The sequence below is a fragment of the Oryzias latipes genome, chromosome 15, assembly GCF_053564925.1.
Source record: "Oryzias latipes strain Hd-rR chromosome 15, Olatipes_Hd-rR_3.1".
NCBI classification, from domain to species: Eukaryota; Metazoa; Chordata; class Actinopteri; order Beloniformes; family Adrianichthyidae; genus Oryzias; species Oryzias latipes.
Window position 1 is genome coordinate 31,043,052 of NC_136251.1, and position 6,478 is coordinate 31,049,529.

Consider the following 6,478-nt stretch of genomic DNA (forward strand, 5'->3'; position numbering starts at 1 on the left):
GCAAAAAATGTTTTTTGAAAGCAAAAAAATAAAAGAAATTTGAAATCAAAAAAATGTGTTGAAAAGCAAATATGTAATACCTTTATTTGCAACTTAGAACGTTTTGTGTGCAATGTAGTGGCAGAAATATCACTCCATAGAATAGGTGAACTGCAAAGCGCAGGACCACCATTTCTCTTTCACTGGTTGCTTTGCCCCGCCCACATAATTCCTGGCCAATGAATGTCTAGATCTTCGGTCAAGTGGTTTTCTTTAGAAGCTCTGGTTGAAAACAGAAAAGTCTGCTCAACTGCAGTCTGAATGCAGACGAAACACGAGATTCAGGACTTGACCCGTCTGGCATTAAAGCGGTCTGTGGCCCGAAAGAAGGTGGAGACGAGTGGTCTAAACCATCCTCACCTGCAGCAGCAGGTAAAGATGGTTCTTCAATATCCTGCCTCACTCCTCTGGCCATTCATTTGAAAGCCAAAAAAACATTGTTTGTCCCAACCTCATGGTCTTACATGAAATTTTCTATGATTTTCAGAGGATCGTCCTCTTCTGTGTGAAGGTATAAGCCAAGCGACTTACTTTATTGCGGTTTAGCTGCTTCCATTCTAATCCAATGCTAATAGGATATCTGAAGGTGGAGAGGAAGATGCTTGTAGGTGGTAGTGATCTCTAAATCTAATAAAGAGAAAGACAAAGCAGCTAATGTCACTCATAAACCTTTACACAGTGCAGGGTTGAGCTTTTTAAAGAGGATTTCATTTGAACTTTTTCTGCACCTTCATATAAAAATCTAATTACAGCATTTATGAACCTCTTGAGCTAAAAAGTACGGTAATAATATTTAAAAAGATCATTATTTGTTTTTCTTCTTTCATGTGTCCTAGATTTCCTTTATTATTTTTTACTGAAACTTGGCTCTCAGTTGGTTAAAAGGGGGGGGGGGGGGGGGTCTGTATTTTCTGCCTTCTTTTGTACTTTCAATCATCTAAGGTGGCTAACTAGGGCAAAAAAAACAAACTGCAGAAATGCAGTGAGGAGATAATGTCACCATGCAAAATACTGCAGAAACATTTCTCTTTCATGTGCTTTTTTGGCCCAAGACTGAGTAGTGCTTGCTGGCGAGTGTTGCGCTCTCCTCCTCCATCCCTTAGTGTGGAGGGAGGGAGACGGAGAGCTTGGCAGTCCTTTGAAATTTCAATGGGGAGAGACGCTCCATTCCAAACAGCAGTTTACAATAAACCAGAAATGTGTTATTTCAGGCAGGAAGGCAGGTATGGAGCCAGATCTAAATCTTTGAAACAATAAAAAATGAATGTATTGTTTAGGGATATAAGACTGTTTTCAGGAACTGCAGGAAAGGGACTGGATCCATTTATAGAACAAAAAAAACTTTTAGAAGTTTTTAAAGACTCCATGAAAATTGTGTATTCAATATGATCTTATAGCATTTTTCTGATGATGGAGGACATGTGGAAACGAGATTACGTTTGTGAGTATTTCTTTTTTTAAATCGTGAATCAGGAGCAGACGACAAAATGCAGCCGGAAGAAAGCTTGTAGCAATGCGTCAGGTGGCATCCTGATGCATCCACGTGCAGACAAATAGATCCATGTGCGTCTTTTTTTTTCTCTGAGCTGGAATCTGGATCCAAACTGGATAGCTACAGAATTGCTCGCCATTTTTGTTGCACTGCTAATGTTAAGTTGGGGCTGCAAGCTAGCAGGAGAGCATGTGAATTTTAATGTAATTTTACGCATCTTATTTTCAATTGTATGTTTTTTTTTTCTTTCTTTTTTATGTTTTTAATTTTAGCATCTTATGATTTTAGCCCCAGTGTTTGTTGAGGGGATCTTTTCCTCCAGGGATTGCCGGCTTGGTCAGCGGTTGTTGCTGCAGTTGTTGCCCTTGCTGGGGCGGCTGGGGTCTAATTTTACAGCTTTTGGCTGTGAGGGGGACCCCAGTGTTGTCCCGGTCTGGGTGGGCACTGTGGCGATGTTCCGGTGGCCAGGCTGGCTCCTGGTATGAAAGGATTCCCAGATACTGTTTCCTCACAGCAGAGCTAAGCCATACTTGTTTATTTATTTATTTATTTATTTATTTATTCTTTTACAGTTACATAGTCATATTTCATTGTACGTGGGAGCCATGGGTCATGTGGTTTAATGGAGGGGAGTGGGAAGGGTGAAGGGTGGGTTGGGGTTTTTATTGTAATGTTGTGTGTTTACTGTTTTTAGTGTTAAAGCGCTTCGAGCTGCACAAAGTGCATGAGAAGCGCTATTTTATAAATAAAGTTTGATTTGATTTGATGTGAACAGATGGATGATGGGAAATGGAGCAGGGTTTACTTTGCGTTAACAGTCCCACCCACAACTCAGAGGAAACATTTGCCACTCTACAGAAAGTATGTCCTGAAAAAAGTTTTCTTTTATTTTGGCTCAAAATTACCTGATCATAGTTAAAAGACGACTGGGAACGCTTTAGAAATAGATCAAAAGATGATCGGAGTGAGACTTTACAGAATTTCCAGAACTGAATAGTGAACCCTTGTATTGTTCCGTCACAGGTAACCCCTTAAATCTGGCGTGAGGTCCATGAATCACTTTATCGTGTAAAAAAGAGGCGCCGCTACAGTATTTGGGTCAGTCGCGGCCCCGGGAGGCGGAAGAACGCCACCCAAAGGCACAGGCATCGAGACACACAAGCAGCTTCGGCAGCTGCATGTGCTCAAACAAAGAGGAGAAAGAAGCTGGGCCGCCACCGCCGCTTCCACCAGCCACCACAAAGGCAATTGTCAAGATGTTGGCAAAAGGTGAGAAACACATGTGGAACGAAGGAGGAGAAATAACGGGGCTGATGTTGTTTATTTGAAGAAATCCAATTTAGAAAACTGGTTTGCAGAAAACCAACAAGAGATTTGGGAGAATAATTCTCTTCTTTGAGGTTGTGTTTGGGTCGGGGGAACGGCCTCCGAAGGATGAGCGGAACACAAAAACATCCTGTCATCAGCACAGAATCAGAACACCTCCTTTTCATCCTCTTAGATGCAGAACAGAGGGAGGGAGGGAGCAAATACAAAGTGAGTCTGCCCTACATTTTGGAGTTTTTACTGTAAAGTGATGCTGAGGATGGGGGAGCAGAGTGTGTGTGTGTGTGTGGGGGGGGGGGGGGGGGGGGGGCTGTTTTCCTGAGCAGGAATAGAATCCATTTCCTTTTCAATGAACTCTCCAGGCCCTGAAAGAAACTCATTCTCGTCTCTTTTCAGTGGGAAAAAGCTTCATCAGATATCATGATTTTCTCCCTCACAGGGCTTTTCTCTGAGCCCCCCAGCAAATGTTAGTTTGCCCGGAGGAAGACAACGGCTACACGTTTGAATGGACAGTTGTACTTTCAGTTTTTGTTTTCTAACGTTGGAGAAAAGTCAAGATAAAAGCATTTTTTGTTTGTCTGCCAGCGTCTCCCAGAACAACACGTGTTTACTTCACAGACAGTCGGGAAAAACGAAAAAGGTTCAGAGGCAGTTTGTTTTACCAGCGCATTTCATTTTTAAAGACTACGACTGAGTTTTAGGGCCACCAAAAAAAAGTAAAATTATGAGATTTAAAGTGGGAAAAACTCGTAAATTTACGAGTTTAAAGTGAAAGTGAGCATCAGAGCAGCAAGTGAACGCCGCGCAGCAGCAGACCCACTAAATGTAATGGAACAGGTGAGTTAATGTTCCAAATGTTTGGAAGCTCATTTGTTTGATTTATGATTTATTCATGTTTTGTTCATTGATGGGTGGTTTGCAGGATCTCTGCAGCCGTCGGTGTCCCTGCAGATGTCCACTTCCATCCTTTCTTCCTCCATGAAACCAAGATCTCTACGTCTGTGTGACGCTTCCGGCTGAAGAGGAGCACTTTCTGGCATTTGGCATATAACAAATTTTTTTTCTTTCATCTTTGTTGTTTTATGTTGAAATTAGACGTTTCATCTGGAGGAGGGGGCTTGTGCAACACTGTTTACCTTCTGCTTTGGTGTTCTGCGCATGACAGGTTCATGACGTATTGAGAGAAATGGACTTCTGGTTATGTGGATGAAAAGGAGAATAAAGTAGTGGTCTTCTACACCCAAACGTGTCACTGAGCTCCTTATTTTACAGATGAAACTCCGCTTTACTGACACCAAACCCCGGGAAGCCGGCTACACTAACAATAATCTGATTTTGAGTCACCAAAAAGTTCAGAACTTCTTTGTTTTTTAAACCTATCCGGAAATAAAACTTTGGTGATTTTTTCTCGTTAATTTATGACTTTTTTCTCATAAATTTATGACTGAAAAGTCGTAATAATTTTTTTTTGTAAACTGGCCCTAAAACTCCTTTATAAAAGACAACTCAAAGCGATTTACATAATATATTAAAATAAACTTTGAATAGAAATATTGATAATTAAAATAAAAATTTAGCCTGAGATTCAGCTCAAAGAAAAATATGTTTAGCAATTACATTTAGAAATAAACTTTTCACTTTAAAAATTTGTGTGGTGGATGGGTAAAAACATGAAGATACAAAAACACAAAGAATGTCAATATGAAAAAATGCTTTGGGGAAAATTGCAGTTGGTATAATGTTGCACATTTTCTTGTGAAAGTAAGAGTGGGATGGGGCCGATCGTTCAAATTACACAGTGGTTTCAAGCTGGAACGCTGTGCTGTAGAGGTAGACAATAGCGCTTCTTCATCTGAGGAGCCTCAGTGCTGCAGTGAGTTCAGTGAAAAGAAACTGTTTTCTGTCTGTTTGGTGGGGGTTCGGATGAACCTGCAACAAAAAAGAGGGACAGTTTTACTAATAGTTTACATGTTTTACTGGGTTTTTGACCTTGTCTGACTCAGAAATCTAGATTTTGTTTTTAGGAACCTATAAGCTGTAATAGATGACTGCAAACTTAATCTCCCAAATTGTTTCATCCTTCAAACCGTCGCCGCTCCTGTCCGCACACCGCCTCAGCTTCAGTAATTTTACGTCAGGCTCAACCAAAACCAGAAAAACTGGAAGGAGCCAAAATAAAAATCCCCTTTTTAAAAAAGAAGAAAAAAAGCGGGATATTGTTTTTGGCTGTGTTTTATGTGGGCCAAATCTCTTTTGATTCATTCAAACGTCACGTTTTGCATCCAGGCAGGAAGCTTAGGTGGGTCAGTGGTTCCTGTAGAGTTGAGGACATTTGAGTGATTACAATTATGCAGCATTTATATGAGTGGTCTGCCAAAGTGAAACTCTTACAACGCTGAAAATGCAGAGTCAGATTAAGGCCAGATAAATCTATGCAGATCGGAATGAAAATTGACTCTTTTCACTTACAATAAATGCAAAAGGGTAAGTAGCTCATGGGAGGGAATCCAATTTGGCCAAACAAGCTCAGGGATTTTCAGTGTTCCCTCTTCAAGTCGTGACCCTGTCCACTCTGAGTGCAAATATCAAAACAGTGTTTTTGATTAAAAACCTCTGGAAACCCATTTGGTTAAATCTGCACTTTGGGTTGTGTGGAAAACAGAGAAAGAGGCACATTTCAGAGATGAGAAGCCTTGACACCAGGAGTAAGAAATAAATCGACTTGAAGGCACGGGGGCACACTGTAACAGGATGTCAGGATCAAGGAAATAGTGTGCAGCCGTTCCATAATACAAAAAGCAGCGGCGGCTCAGCGGGGTCACCAAGGTCAGACCACGTGTCCTCCTCTCGGCGTCCCCCGCCATCTCCACCTCATTCACTCCATTCTTGCTTTGAGCACGGAGAGATGAGCCGCTGGGGAATCAATTTCTCCACCGGCGGTTCAGGTCCATCTACATTTTTCACTTCATTTATACTCATTAGAAAGAAATGGCTGCAGGCAGAAGCAATTTACACACCCCTAATGTAAAGTCCCCAAAATAATTTCTTGTCACAGTGTTTTGGTTTTAAATTGATGTCATCAGTAATCAGGTGAAATGGAACATTTAGCATTGTTGTGGGAACATAAAACAGTGCTGCTTAAGGCTGCCTCCTGTTTACCTGACTCCATTTTAAAAACAAGGATAGAAGAATCGGGGAAAACAATATTTGTTGTTTCAAATTCAACAGTGGCGGCAAAGCACCACGTGAACGTTTGCTCCAGGAGGCTGTAACCTGCAGCTCTGGAGCCACATGTGGCTCTTTAACCCCCCCCTTTAACCCCCCCTCCCAATGTGGCTCTCTGGTTAAAGACAAATAAAATGTTTCTCAAAAAAAGTCAATTCAACCCATTCACAAACAGTTGAAGCTAGTGACATGTAGTCAGAGCGGGCAGGTGAGGCAAGAGAGGCACAGCCTCACCTGTCATAATCTTGATAAAATAGAAAAAGGTAAATTAAAAAAATATTATTTTACACTGATCTGTGTTGAATATACATTTTCAGTCAACTCAACACGTTTTCCACAGTTTCTGAGGTTAAAATCCTTGAATTCCAGTGTTGTGCAATCACAGACGGGACTAGG